General features: G+C 42.7%; 1 protein-coding gene across 10 annotated transcripts in view; it reads left to right on the forward strand.

Annotated features, from left to right (window-relative positions):
- The first annotated feature begins 1876 nt into the window (after positions 1 to 1876).
- myt1lb (myelin transcription factor 1-like, b) overlaps positions 1877 to 15478 on the forward strand; it is a 125596-nt gene continuing 111994 nt past the window's right edge. For 3 of the 10 annotated variants that reach the window (XM_033642890.2, XM_078174929.1, XM_078174925.1), the window contains exon 1: positions 2425 to 3096. The gene's annotated coding sequence lies outside the window, so the exon portion shown is untranslated. Of the gene's footprint in view, positions 2374 to 2419; positions 3097 to 15478 lie in introns of those variants that run through there. The other 7 variants (XM_078174921.1, XM_078174923.1, XM_078174922.1 and 4 more) reach the window with 6 other exon arrangements.

The following is a 15478-nucleotide window of genomic DNA, read 5'->3' on the forward strand; positions in this document are numbered from 1 at the left end:
ATGCAGCTAATCATGTAATCAATTAACACCTGTGTTAGATGTCAAAATGTCCGCTGTAAGAGTGGGTTAGAAGGTTCAAAGAAGCTCATATTCAGAGAAATGACACACTAACTGTGAGCCCTAAGGAAACCATATTAGTCAAAGGTGAACACTAATGCAGCCTTTATTAGTAAAAAAAAAAATACTTTTTTTTTACTCAAAACACCTGCAATTAAATATTTAGGTTAATAAAAGAATTATCTTTAGTTATTCTACACCTTAATATTGTTAATTTGACACAGGTACGTTAGCTTTCTAATATGTAAAATTTTGTTACAGACCCATGCATTTAAATTATTTACACAGCCATATCAGTAAACACATCAGGGCAAATAAAAGTTCCAAAATTCCCCAAATAATTTTTCTGAAGCCACTTAAACCACAGACTGATTCATATCGTAATCATTTATTCAGCTGAGGGGACCCACTGCCTACAAAAGCCTATTCATATCCATATTTTTACAGATAGCATTTCTCTGCTGTATTAGTGAGACCTCTCTTTTTTATGCTGATCCATGAGTGAGTATCATAATACAATAACAGCTTAAACATTGATTTCCAGCTAGTTTTCCTAATGTGTGGTGATTCCTCATATTACTGGCATTTTCCTTATTCATGCACGTTTCTCCCCTTTGTTTATTTGTTTAAGAATGTGGGGTAAATTAATTGTGCTTGATTGGCATTAACATAGCCAAATAAGAATTTGAAATTGCTAATATTAAACGCCCTGAGGGCATCTGTGTCCCAACCCACCAGAGTACTTATCATGCCTTCCTCAGCTGCCTGGCAGCATTGTTGGAGAGAGCACTGCTTGTTGGTTCTGTAAAATACTGCTGTATGGCATTTGATTTGTTTACTATTATAGGGAAGATCAAAACAATGTGCCTTGTATACATGTATACTGGACTGGAAGAGCGTGTCCATGTCTTTGAATGTTATTCTGAATATTAATGTGTAAATACGAATTTATTTGAATATGTTATTGCTTGTCGCTGTCAGAGGAGCATATGAGAATCCCCAATATTCTGTTGTGCCTATAGGGTGGCTGCTGCATTTTTCAGCTGAGTCTCCCCCACTGGTGGAAAATGAATGAATTAGCACCTCTTGTCCGGTAAGAAATGAACCTAATTTATAATCTAATTATGATGATGTCTCAGGGATCAAATTAGCATTCTCTGTGTTTGCATATCTGGGTAAATATGGAAATCATCACGTTGTTATTCCCATTTTCATTCACACAAGAGTGCGCATGAATGTCACCCTCTTTATGGTGTGAGCATGATTATATTGTAAATATTGTCTCCTGTTTGGGAGCAGTGCATTACCGGTGCTCATCACTGAACACATGGCTACAACTAGCCTGTTTCAATACTCATTCATCTTCTGCACTCTTAATTCTGGTGCTCAGCCAGCCTCGAAGCCTGGAATGGGGGGAAAAAGTGTTAATTAACAGCAAGCCAGCGCTCAGCCAGAGACTTCCTTTAAGTTTGCTTCCTGTATCTCTCTCAGCTCTCTGAATGATCCCAGGCCAAATAATGTGCACTGAACCACAAGTGGAGCTCATTTTGCCTTTTTAAAGGCACAAATTTGTGTCTCTCCCATTTGAAATAAATGCACTGCACATGTTCCACATGGCTCACCCATCCCTCCTCTATTCTCCCTCTCTTTCCCTTCTCTTGCCTTCCCTTCCCTCCTCCCTACCTCCCTTCATCTCTACCCGGGGCCCGTGGGAAGAACTGACTCTGGGAGCAGACAGTCTACAGCCCTGAATAAATGTATAAGAGGGAGAAGGGGAAGGGAGGGCACATCAGCAGGCAGAGAGAGAGCAAGCGGGAGAGAGAGAGAGAACATATTGAGTGTTGGAGGACATACATGCACAGTGTACAGAGAGAGTGAGATACACAGATAGAGGGAGAAAGAGACAGATAGAGAGAGAGGAGGAAACCAATTCAGCTTATAGGACCGAGAAAGGAGAGAGAGCATTTAGCTTCCTTCAAACCGTCTCTCCCTCGCCTCCCAGCACAAACACATGCTCATACACACTCCCACCCTCTCTCCCTGACACTCACACACACTTACACGCAAACACACACACATATACAGACACACACACACACACACACACACACACACACACACACATACACACACACAGGCACGATTGCTTTAGGGTATACCAGTCGGCTTTGGCAGTCCTCTCCTTTGTTGTTTTTGCTTTTGGTTAGTCTCAGCGGCAGCGCGGCGTGTGCCTGTATCGCTGGGGTGGGTGCATGTGTATATGTGTGTGTGGAGTCTGCGAGGCGATGTGTGAAGGATGCCACTAGCAGTACCCAGGTAAGTCAGTTCCTTCCTTCTTTCCCTTTCTTTCTTCCTCTCCCTGCCTTTCTTCTCCTCTTTCTTTCTTTGTGCTTTTCTTTCTCTGTTCCCCTCTCTGATCTGCACTCTCTCCATCTCGCCTGGGATGCTTGCCTCTCTCCACCTACCGTGCACACCCGCTACGTACAGCTCTGCACTCTCTCCCTCTCTCTATTTCTCTGTGCACTCCCAGTGTGCTTTCTCTCTCCTTCAGTGTCTTTCTCGGTCTGCGTTACAACGTCTCCTCCTGACTGTGCTCTCGCCATCCCTGCTTCCCTCGCCCGTTTCCTCCGCTCTCTCTCTCTCTCTCTCTCTCTCTCACACTCACTCACTCACTCTCTCTCCTTCTCGCGCTCTCTCTCTCTCTCTCTCTCCCTCTCCAGGCTGCGCCTCATTGGTGTGTCCTGATTCTCTTTTTCCATTAGGCTCCAGGCCCATTGGTCGCCTGCCTTCCAACCATTATCTCCTCTCCTCCACCCCTCTGTCATCCTTTCTCCCTCTCGCTCTCCCTCCTTCCCTCATTCCCAGTCATCTCTCAAGTCGTAAAAATGATTTGCATGCAGGAGGAGAGCAGAACTTTGCAGTGAGCACAGTAAGTGAATTGGGAGAGAGTAAGGGACAGAAGTAAAGGAAAGACTGAAAAAGGAGAGGAAGCGCATTCTGGAGAGCAGGAGGAAAAGTTTAAAAAGAAGACTGCAGTTGGTAGGTAACTTTGGCTTGTTTAGGGCATCTTGTGTCTTTGCTTTGCACTGATTGAAGATGTAAGGTACATGTATAGTCTTGCAAAGATTATATTTGAGTGCTGCTTTAAACTGATCGTTAATTCTGCACATTTCTCTTGTGTTCATCGCTTTAGTGTTACTGATTCTTCAGATGTTTAGCAATGTGATCTTGTGGCAGTGGTGCAGTGAGTTAAGTGAGAAAAAGTAACAGCTGGCTGAGGAAGGTGATTTGGTAGTTTATTGTTCTTGTCGCGTAGCTCTGGGATGGCTTATATTGTGTCTTTGTTACATTGCTCTTGTCTCTCTAGAATTGCTTTACCTACTGAATATTAATAATTTTAATTGTCCCTCTTGAATGCAGTGTTATTTCACTAAGAATCATGTAGAAGTTTCAGTCTGCTGTGAGCACCCATTTGAAAGTTTGTTCTGTAAGTTTTGTGCTCCTGCTGTAGATAATGCTGCACTGCAAACTTCAGCTGTGTTAGAGGATTGGACAGTATTCTAGGGGCATTTGTTATCACTATACATTTGTTTAGCTATTGAATACAGTACTGTTATTATTATAAAATGTCGTTTTTTTATTATTTTATTTGGTTGTTGCTCTGGTGCTTTTATCCCTTGCTAAGATCAGTCTCTCCTGTTGTGCGATGTGTTCTATTTGATGTTAGTCTGAGGTCTAGGAGGTAGCGAGGACGCTGTTTGTCATCCAGGGAGTTGAGGCATTGTGACTACCAGAAAACAATTAGAAGTAGTGGAATAGAGACTGAGAGAAGAGACTGAAGGAGGGAAAGAAGAGAATTTGAAGTTAGAAGAGAGCTTGAGTTCCCAACTTCAAATAGAGTGAACTCTTTGGTTGAGTTGCATGCATATAAACAATCACACACGCACATGTGCATGAGTCCCTTAGTCCCTCTATATTTCATCTTACACAAAGTATTTTTTCTGATTTGTGTGTGAGAAAAGACAATGCAGATGTTTGTGTGTGTTCCCGTGGGTGGCATATACTGTATACACACACACACAGCTAAGGCAGATGCGCTGCAACATGTTTCATTCTGTCAAGACAAACAAATGTCTGATACAAAGTGAGATACTTGTGTCTACTCTCCCTTGCCCAAAGTGTGTCAAAATGAGTGTTTCTTATGTCAACAAATGATGGAGACAATGTTTGTGACATCTGGGGATACAGTGAGAGGTTGTAACAGTGCGTTCCCCATACCAAGAAGATTTTTATATCACAAAAAATCAACCTACAGGATGTAGGCATAGTAAATGCCTTCTTTTCACAATCCATTTTTGGTATCTGTACACCTTTTAGTTTTATAGATTCAGTCTGAGCTCAGTCTTTTATTGTGAATCGTTAGAGAGAAGGTGGTGAATACTGCAGCTATTCCATCCTCTCACAATTTCCACAGTATTGTTAATGCTTTTATTACAGTTTCTGTCCAAATTGTGAGCTCTTGTGTTAAGTATAGTGTCCTTCAGTGCCCTGTATCTCTCAGAGGGGTTGTGTCACTTTATTGAGGCAGTCGGGACAAGCCGCTTGGCATGAGGTGAAGTCATGTTCTCTGGGATGTTCCTTTAGCTGGAAGAGGAAGGAAATGTCTTGCTTGTTAGGGGGAGACTCGTGTTGGTGTGCCGAGAGTGTGTGCAACTGTGTGCGTGTGTGTGCCACCATGGTGCCTGATGTGCTTTGCTGAGCGAGCCGAGGACAGGGAGACAGCTGAATGTGATTAAATTATAGAGGGAAAGCACGCTACCCGGGTCTTACTGCGACCAACATTGCGGGAACCCCCCCTGCCTCCAATCTTTTCTCTCTGTCTCTCTCTGGTATGATAGAAGAACCCAGCCCCTCATAATCACAACAGTCTAGTCAGAGCTGGAGGGGAGAGGAAATTGGGTGTTGATGGGATTGCTGAATATGGACTGTAAGGTCATAAGAAATGTACAGATGCATTGTAATTAGGTACTGTAATGTGGGACAGTTAGTCCCAGCCTCTGCTCAGCGTGCTCATATTTGATTCTTTATTGGTATAAACTGTAAATATATAAACATATTTATGTCTACATACTGTGTAATAATGTGACAAAAAGAACTGCAGATTTTTCAAAGACATGTACAGCTGCAGACTGAGTCTAATGGATGGATGGGTGGGGGTCTTTACTCCAGCCTCGCGTGGGAGATACTGTATGTCCCTTATTTCTCAGCAGCCTAATGAATGAGCAGCAGAAAGCCTCCTGGGGATCCCCTGCATGCAATCGGCTGCTGTGGGGTGGGGGGGCAGCCATGCGCTAATATTAGCCTCTATGTTGAGTGGCTGGATCACACATCCACACGCTATGCTTAGCATGTCTGAACCATGCAGTACCATAGCATGACTCTGCATTCATGCTAGACTGTCTGTGTGATCTACTGTGGTGGTCACTTTTACAAATGCCTTCACATATGGAAGTACTGTGTAGCCAAAACGTGTATTTAAAAACATTACAATATATTAAAAAATATATAAAAATTATAAAAATACTTTGGCAGTTGTAAATATAGGTACATATACATGTACATTTTAGTGTTGCTTAATTCTGATTTTAAAGGAAACAGGTGCAGTATAGACTGAATCACAATGTTTGTTTGCAGTAAGTTTCATAGGGAAACCCCCCACATTAGTTCATAAAATTAAAGAGTGCTGACCAAACACTGCCTTAGTTAGTTAGTTTTTAGACACTTAAGAAAAGGCCCACTTAAAAACTTTAAGTGTTCACTATATTTAGAATATTGTCCCCACTTTACCTTGCTGCAGACAGCTCTTTCTGACGGGAAAGTAAAGCTATTATCTTAAAGCCACCAGACTCAATTGACAAACACAGCAATTTTACTTCACAGAATAAGGGAGTTGCTGGTCTACCACTGCCTGAATTGGTTAGTCTGTAAGGTAAAGTGAAGAAAATATTCCAAATATAGCTTACACTTAAACCTGTATTGATTTTTAGGTGGGTCTTTTTAGAAAAATATGTTTAGCTGCAGCCCCTGTCCACAACAGTACATTGCTTAGCTTCTGTGCAGGTAGATTTGATCAATCAAAGATGCTAGCAAAGCAAAACACTACATAAAATAAACACAGCAGAAACATCAGATAGGTCGGACCACTATATATAACACTGTGTCTTTAAATGCATTTACTTTATGATAACAGAAATAAACAAGTGGGTCGGTTGCCAGTTGAAGTGATTGTTTTTGGTCTATACGACAAGTCTTTTTAAGGTTAACCTATACATAAAGAAATAGAATTTTTATTTACATCGAGCCAATAAGCAGAATTAGTTTGTGGGTGGGAAAGTCAGGGACGGATCACATTGTTGCCTCTGTAGCTACTCCTATCCGTTGGTTGGGGTTTAAGCATGGAAGGGGGATAGGATCAGGACAAAACTGTGTGAACCTCGTTTGCTTTCCTTGGTAAGCTCCTTTCTGGTATGTGAAAAGGAAGCGGCTGCTGACATCATGTGTATCAGAGGAGACTGCAGTATAGAAGAAATGCATTTCAACCCAGTCACAATATGAATAACTACAACATTTGATTACTAATACAAAAAGTAGATATTACAAAATTGTAAATTGTATTTTACCAACAAACTGGCGAAGATGATTTAACCTTGAATTACATCCCTGTATACACCCAGAACCAGTGGCCAGTCTCTGAAAATAACTCCCATCTGCAGCCTCCGCTGTACTGGATGCAGCTCCCAGTAGACCATGCTACCTCCAGCTCCACACCAGGAGCATATCTCCCAAACACAGTGCAGATTGCACTATCTCCCCACGGTGAAGGCTAAGACGGGCTTACAGGCTGGCCTTCTAACATCACCTGCCCTTGACGCCAGACTGTGGCGCACCTACAGAAGTGCTGGCCTACAGTATATTTGCCCACGCCATGCAGGCTGTCTGCTCTCCTTACGATGAATCATAGCACAACACAAATCGATTAAGCAGCAGCTGGGATTATTTTAAACATTTTCTCTCAAATGTTAATTTTATTGGAATAGGGATTTATTTTTTCTCCTCCTTACTTGTACAAAGGCCAAGAGGATCAGCCCATGGTTGTGTGATGAATGTGTATCCTTGTGAACCTGTGTGGAGATACCATGGGGAATCAATGTGTTCTTCCAGTCAGCCTCAATGACGTGGTCAGGCTATGGCAGAGAGGGGACTGATCTATTTGAGCAGACACAATGTCAATACTGACGTCTGCTCAGTGTAAGATGTAGCTGCTCCCGTGTCCTTCACACATGCATCCTTGGTACGCTTGCTGCTACAGGCTATTAATTATGGCACAGTCATCATTCAGACCAAAAGTCATGATTTTTAACAGCCACTGGAGAGTTTAACTTTAGCCATACTACATTTTGAAACAACTGTATTTAATAACTAAAATGTCTGGCTTGACAGTTACCAAAAATACAGATACAGATACTGCAGCTGCAAACACTAATACTACTTCTACTGTACGGAGATGTGCTCATACAATTACTTGCATACTTGGTAGCTGTCATATCACCACTGAAATGTAAAGGTTCTGTATTCGATATTCAGAGCATTAATGCAGCAGCAAACGATTATTTGTTATGTAAAGACAGTGAAGTATTGGTGTCAGAAGGAGAAGGAGAAATCATGCTACCACTGTGTATGCTGTAATCAGAGCTTCTCTGTTCTTTGTTGTGTTAAGCCGGTTCGGCTGAGCCTGCACTTTAGTGCATATGTGTATCCCACTGGCTAGCTTATCGCTGCTGCTTTGCACTGTGCACATATTTATTTTATTTTTTTACTTGTTTCTGGCAAAAGTATTATGTGTATACATACAGTATGCAATATGTGATAGGTGACCACCCAGATCTGCTTTTTCATCCTTTTTGTAAAATAGGTGCATAAAGAGAATTTTACTGTGGGTATCCCTCAAGAGATAGCACGGGTGCCCCCCACCATACACACACCTTCATGCCTTTCCTCAGGGAAAACATGATCTATCTCCTGGCGGGCAGGCCAATTAAAAACCAATCAGCCTGCTCGGAGTGCGCTGGTAATGGGAAAGCCACGGCAATGGAGGAAGTGGGGCTGATTAATGGACATTTTCACCTTGTGGCATAACAGCCTCCCACAGGCATCCATCACCCCAGGGGACAGCGCTCACCTACACCTCAGGCCCCACACCTATCCAGCACTGTCAGACATACTGTATAAGTTGCAAATGTCTAAGCATATGATGATGAGCATAAAGTGCCAGATTAGGTGATAGGAGCTTTATACTGTATTAGCCTGCCTGACCTGCAGGACATTGGGATTATGTATTGTAACGTGGTGTTCTGACTTATTCTGGGCTATTTTGCTTTGCATCTTTTCATAGACACTAGAGGCCATTTCAGCTACTCTGGAAATACAACTGCTGGAATGTTCCTAATAGTATTAATAGCTAAACCTCTGCCCTGGTATTTACAGGCTTTGTAGTTGATGTTTGCAGCCTATTTATTTGTTTTGTCAGGTAAAAGCTGGACTTTCCCACAGGGTGCAGACACATTTTTTAACAGCCGGGTCAAGACACTCTTGCTAAGGAGGAGTGGAAACGGTGTGTCTGTGTCTTTCCCTCAGGTGCCATTGTAAGGCAGCAAGCATTCAAAAGAAAAGTATTAAACGGTGTGAGCGAGGTTCGTTCCATTTCAGGAGCTGCTGTGACCTACTTCACACAGCCAGGCAGCTAGCTGTAAATAAGGATTTTCATAACCTGGTTTGGCCTTTTCCCATTAGAGGCACAACTGTGCCTTGAAGAATATTACAAAGAGCACCGGAGCAGCTGTTTAGAGCGCTGCTACGATATCATCAAAGCGCTGACCTTGAGACTGCTTGTGTTGTTGTCATACGATCGCAATTAGTTTTAGTACAACATTTAGTATGAACTGAAGGTTGTGTATGCAAACCATGATAGAAAGGGAAGGTACACAAGCAGGCAATTTGATCGCTTGTGCCCCCTGCTAAGCCTTTTGTAAGGTACGGTTTCTGCATCCAGTCCCCTGATGCCCCTGCCTACACACACCATCAGGTTAGAAGAAATATCAGTGATTATAATTCTAGCTAGTTTGGCTCACATCCATCAAGCTGTAGGTGAAAGATGACATGCTGAATGGACAATGATGTGCGCAACCGTTGGATGTTTGGCCGTGATGTTAGTATATGTATACAATGGTAGGCAGGTATCATATTTCTAAGCATGCAGTATTTTGATAAAACATAGCAAACATAAATATTGATTTTCTAATTTAGAAATGCATTTTGTCTGTCACACTTTTATTTAGAATGCATCTTTGAAACAAACATTGGGATGGCCATGTTTGTATCAAAGAAAGATTAGCTTGCTTTACCTTTATATTCAAGTTTAGCCTGCATATTTTGCGTAAACTTTTACAAATTGTATCAACTGTAACTTTGCACCTGTGACATTTTCTCTCTCTAAACAATGGCAAGATGAATCAGAAAACAAAATGTTTCAATCACAACAACACCCGCCTCCTCAGTAATGACGCTATCACTGTAGCATCACTACTGAAAGTCAAGAAAGTCCCCAGACACTTTGGGTCAGAGACTGACGTAGACAAAGACACAAACTGTCCACGTAAATCTTTCAGCCACTGGTAGGCTGTTTCAGGAAACTCCAGCATATCAGTGTATACAAGAGTGTCGGAGTAAAGATAGAAGGAAAGACAGAGAGAGAGATAAGAAAGAAAGAGATAAGAAAAAAGAGAGACGTAAAGAGGAAAGAAAAGACAAGAAAAAGGAGGACTCTGCTAGGCCAGTCTAGGGGAAAGTGGTGTGATATTGGAAAATGATTACCAAACAGGCATCCATTATTCAACAGGGCAATCAGGGAGGGCACAATCTCCTTATTTATGCTAGCTCTGTAAATCAGATTTGTCGGTTTTGATCACTCTAAAATCTCCCAGTCACACGCCGGCAATATTGGGGGAATATTACACTGTCTAATGGGTAATTGATGACGGCATGTGACACCGGCCGAGACGAATGGACGGCCTACAGGAGCAAATAGGGGGGAGGCTGGAGGTGTGGGGAGAAGAGATGACTATTGAGTGTAGCGTTGCATTCAGCAGGCGTATTACAGGTCTCCTCATACAGGCTTCATCCTGGTTCCCCTTTTCCATAGAGGCACTGATGTGCAGGATGGGCTGAATATAAATCCTGACCTGTATGCACTGCTGACTAAAGAGGGCATTGTATTAAGCACTATTTGTTTCAATCAGGACTCAAAGTAGTTATTGTTGTAGACAATGATCCTGTTATTTTTTCTGTACAGTTTTTGTGTGGACTGAATAGCTCTAATTGAGGCATGTTGGAAAAGAAGTAATTGAAAATTCAAATAAACGCGACTGGTCTGTGGAGCTCAGGCGAGCAGTGTGTGTGTGTGTGTGTATGCGGATAAATGTGTGTGACTGTATTATGCATGAGCGTGTGTGTTGGGCTCAGGCCTACACCACAGCGTTTGGAGGCAGGCAGACATGATGTGCTCTGAGTCGCAGCGTCTCTGTGAGGGTGGCCTGACCTCTGCCTTCAGCTCCGCTTCACAGGACAGCAGCAAATAAGAGGTGTCATCGCATGACAGCAGCATAGCCCCTCTTTAGGACTGACGGCTCATCGAACGCACACACAAAAACACACATATGTGGAACCAAACGCGCTATTGCAGGCAGGGATATGTGTACACATGCATGCAAACATGCAAGTTGAGGCAACAGTTGGAACATAAACAGACATAGATGCATAAATATTGACACACACACACACTTCCACACAAAATTCCCAGGAAAACACAGCACAGATCAATAACTTTGTTTCGTGAACATACAGCTTTTGTTTGGGGAACAATGATTTGGATTCAGTTTTGACCACTTAGTGCTTATGGCTTGCTTTGACGAGCTCCGAAAATCAAACTCAGATGCAGAAAGGATTGTGTCAGACAACAATCTGAGCACGCTCATTTTTGATTTGGGTCTTTTTTAAGGGGTGTCAGAATGATCCTTTGAATTGGAGAGTCCATTTTAGTTTAGATAATCTGTCTTTCTGTCGTGTGCATTTGAGTCAAATCGATCACTGTATCTTTTTTTTTTTTTTTTTTTGGAGTGCAGTTCTTTGAAACCTGGTTGTAGTGGGATATTTTGTCCAAAAAGCTCAGTTATCAGTAAATCCATCTCATACAGGCAAGAGAATGCAATCTCAGTGTGTCATCAGAGGCAAGAAAATGTTGTTTGTTGCTCCTTTTACAAGCAGAGAGAGATTTAAGTGATTAAGGTATAACATTAAGTAGTCTGTTTTTGAAAACAGTGCAATTTAAAGCCTAATATTGACATGAATAAATATGTCATTATGAAAACTAAGGGTGTCAGTTTTGGTTAAATTTGCTTTTGATGGCTTGACACCTATTAATGGGTAACTAATTAATTGGTAATGGGTTAATTTTTGAGAAAAATAAAAAAGTGAAATAACATGCCAATCAAGAGGTCTTTCTTTTTAGTAAGGTGCTTCATTGACTCTGTGAGATTTAAAATCCCTTTGGCACTATGAACTATATTAGCACCACTAGCTGTGCTGACACTGCTTATGGTGCTAACGGAGCTAACAGTGATAATATAGTTGTCAATGCTAAAGGGTGTTTCCTGATCAAATTTGAGCAACCCACCCACCAGGGTGACCTGGGAGGAGACTGAAGGCTGAGCACAATGTTTACATAGCAACACTGTTGGTCAGGACTACTAGCAATAATTGCTGAATGAGCGATGCCGCTAGCTAGCTCCCAGCAGTCCTGGGGTGGCGGGAAGTGCACTAAACTTAAGCAAAATTAACTGATAGACCGACATGCGTAACAGGCATAGGCAGTTTAAGTAACTTTCATATTCAGGTACTCACATGGAGTTTGCATGTTCTCCCTGTGTCAGCGTGGGTTTTCTCCTGGTACTCCGGCTTCCTCCCACAGTCCAAAGACATGCAGGTTAATTGGTGACTCTAAATTGTCCGTAGGTGTGAATGTGAGTGTGAATGGCTGTCTGTCTCTGTGTGTTAGCCCTGTGATAGTCTGGCGACCTGTCCAGGGTGTACCCTGCCTCTCGCCCAATGTCAGCTGGGATAGGCTCCAGCCTCCCCGCGACCCCCAACAGGGATAAGCGGTTACAGAAATGAATGAATGAACAAGGGAATTATTATAGAGTAGTACTTGCAAAAGAAACATAAGTAATGTTAGAAAGGGAATGTTAATTGTCTGACAACAGAAAACAAGTGTAATTTATTTATTTACATTTATTGAGCAACCAGGCTTTAATTTGTCTATTAAACCAAGTGACAGTTAACATGGGAAAAATCAGCCATCTTTCTGTTGCTGCTGTTACATGGGTTAGACGCAGCACTGAAGGAGTTTAACGCACTACTTTGTCGTTAAACCTGTTAAAAGTATAGTGCACCCTACAATGAAAATTCAGCCATTATCTACTCACCCATATGCCGAGGGAGGCTCAGGTAAAGTTTTAGAGTCCTCACATCCCTTGTGGATATCCAAGGGGGGAGTGGGTAGGAGCACAACTCCACCCAATGCAGGCTGACGGTGCCCCAGATTAAAACGTCTAACAAACACAGAATTGAAACCACAGAATATCTCCATACTGCCCGTCCGTAGTGATCCAAGTGTCCTGAGGCCCCGACATAAAAAGTTGTTTGGAAAAACGTCATTTGAACTCCGTTTTTAGCCTCATTGTAGCCTGTAGCTCTAACTGCTTCTGTGTACACCGAGCTCACGTGTGTGCGCTTGCGCTCAAGACCAGTGAAAGCACGTGAACACACATGAAGGCGGTGCCCATGTCTCACGGTCTCGCGCAAGCGCATACACGTGAGCGCAGTCTACAGAGAGGCAGTTAGAGCTACAGGCTACAATGAGGCTAAAAACAGAGTTTAAATGACATTTTTCCAAACAAATTTTTATGTCGGGGCTTCAGGACACTTGGATCACTACGGACGAGCAGTATGGAGATATTCTGTGGTTTCAATTATGTGTTTTTTGGACGTTTTAATCTGGGGCACCCACCCTGCATTAGGTGGAGTTGTGCTGCTACCCACTCTCCCCTTGGATCTCCGCAGGGGATGTGAGGACTCTAAAACTTCACCTGAGCCTCCCTCGGCATATGGGTGAGTAGATAATGGCTGAATTTTCATTCATGCACTATCCCTTTAATAACTGATAGGTAATGTTAGCTATGTGATGCCAACAGTACACCCTGTCATGTGTGTGTGTGTGTGTATGCGGACTCTTACCACCTGTTCCACATTGCGGAGGTCACCCTCCTGCAGCATAAACAGAGAGGGTCAGTGGGGCAAGGAGGCACTGAGCAAAGTAATACACTGCTTACAATTCTACAATAAAATACATTTTTATTCATTTTTTTTACTCTATATGTTGAGCGAAAAACTGACTTCCAAACGAGTGCTCGAGTGCTCATTCCCATCCCTAATTTGTAACTGGTCAAAATATTCTCACCAGTTAAACGATTAACAGCTAACCATTGGCATCCATTTTCAACGATGCATACCTGTACTTAGGCTAAATAAGGTGGGAGAGACTATAGAGTTAAATAATCAGTGTGATTAAGGGAAAAGATTTACATGTGTACTAAAAGACTGGTGCATTTGTTTACATGCTCTGTGCACATGTCTCCTGTGTATCTGTGTATGTGGGTGCGTAAGCGAGTGTGTTAGTAGACAGAGACGCCGCTCTTCAAACTAGGGCATATTCACCTGCCACCTGGAGGCCTCCTCAGACATGGCCCCCAGAAACCGCTGACAAGGTACCTCTGGGCCCTCCTACTAACTCCCCTCAACACACAGACACACACACACGCAGTTCTAGTTGCTCCGTCTCTCCTCATGTACCCTCTCCCTGACTGTCCTTCCTTTGCTCCCTCTGTCATTTCCTTTATCTTCGCCTGTCTCTCTCTTTCTGTCTCTGCACACACACTCTCTCCTGCCCCTCCCTCACCTTTCTGTCTCCCAAAAAATGTTGTGTCCCTCTGTACCCTCCCTGTCTATCGTTTCGCTCTGGCTCTTGACTGCAGTGCATCTCTGTGCCATTGTTATCCTGGTCTGTGTAACAGGATTTTCCCTGCTAGTGGATGATTAGTTCCAATATAACTGGGAGGGGGGGGGGTGCAAGTTTTGCCTTCACTTCTTCATCTCAGTTCAGCGGTTAACAAGGCGGATGGATCACATATTTACTGTTAACAAGGAGGATGCCATCGTTTCTCATTCCCCATCACCAATTGCGCCCCACAGTCCCATGCATAATAAATCAGACCCTCTGTGTCAGCATCGGTCTCTGCATACAGACAAGAAAGTCATAGTGTGCAGTGTGATCTGCTACAAAATGCAGGAGGAATTTGAAGCTATGCACTCAGAGCTGGATTCTCGCTTCCCTTCCATTGCTGCAATGTATTCAGGTCATTGCCAGGTCTCTGTTAAAACGCTTGTTTGCTTTGCCTGTGTTAAGCTCCCGCATCTTGTTCATTTTTCTCAAATTTGTGTACCCCCTGCCCTGAATAAATAGCGCTACACATTTTAGTTCTTTAGTCTTAGCCCTCGCCACCGCTCGCTTGCCGAAAGAAGGCACTGCCCTGCTCTTGTAAATGACCTAATTTTCCTGCTCGGCCCAGCGTTTTCCGATGTGAGCCGTTCCAAAATAGCTTGGCTACAGCAAAGCGTGGCAAACTCATTTCCATCTTGCATAACAGGGACCAAACATCCCCCCACCCCCCCTCTTCCTAAGCTCATTGGCGAGATGGCACATACTCTCACAAGCTGAATGTCAGCTTCCCACCTCATTGTATGAGGAAGATGGTGATATTATGCATTTCACTAATTCATTTTCATCCCAGTTTGTGCTGTATGTCCGTTCAGTCTCTCATATTTATTGAGCATGTCATTTCTGAGTGAAAGTCTGACTTGGTTGATCAAACTAATAAAATATACAGTATGTGCTTAGTCCAGATGATAAAGGAATGGAAAAGGATAGAGTCAGTGCAAAGGTAGCAGGGCAAAATCAAAAGGATTTCAAAAGGATTCAGGGTAATGTATTCAGATATAGCCTATATACTATGATCTATATTTCATACTATAACAATATCAAAATAACTATTCATGCTATAAAAAAGCCCATTACAGTACAGTGCCGTACTGTACAATGCAAGCCCTGCATAATATCACAGTAAGACGGCATTACAGAACAGTATAAGGGTCGTACATGCAATTGGCCCATATCTACTCCCTGTCATTGAAT

This window comes from Epinephelus lanceolatus, chromosome 15 (genome assembly GCF_041903045.1).
Source record: "Epinephelus lanceolatus isolate andai-2023 chromosome 15, ASM4190304v1, whole genome shotgun sequence".
Lineage (NCBI taxonomy): Eukaryota > Metazoa > Chordata > Actinopteri > Perciformes > Serranidae > Epinephelus > Epinephelus lanceolatus.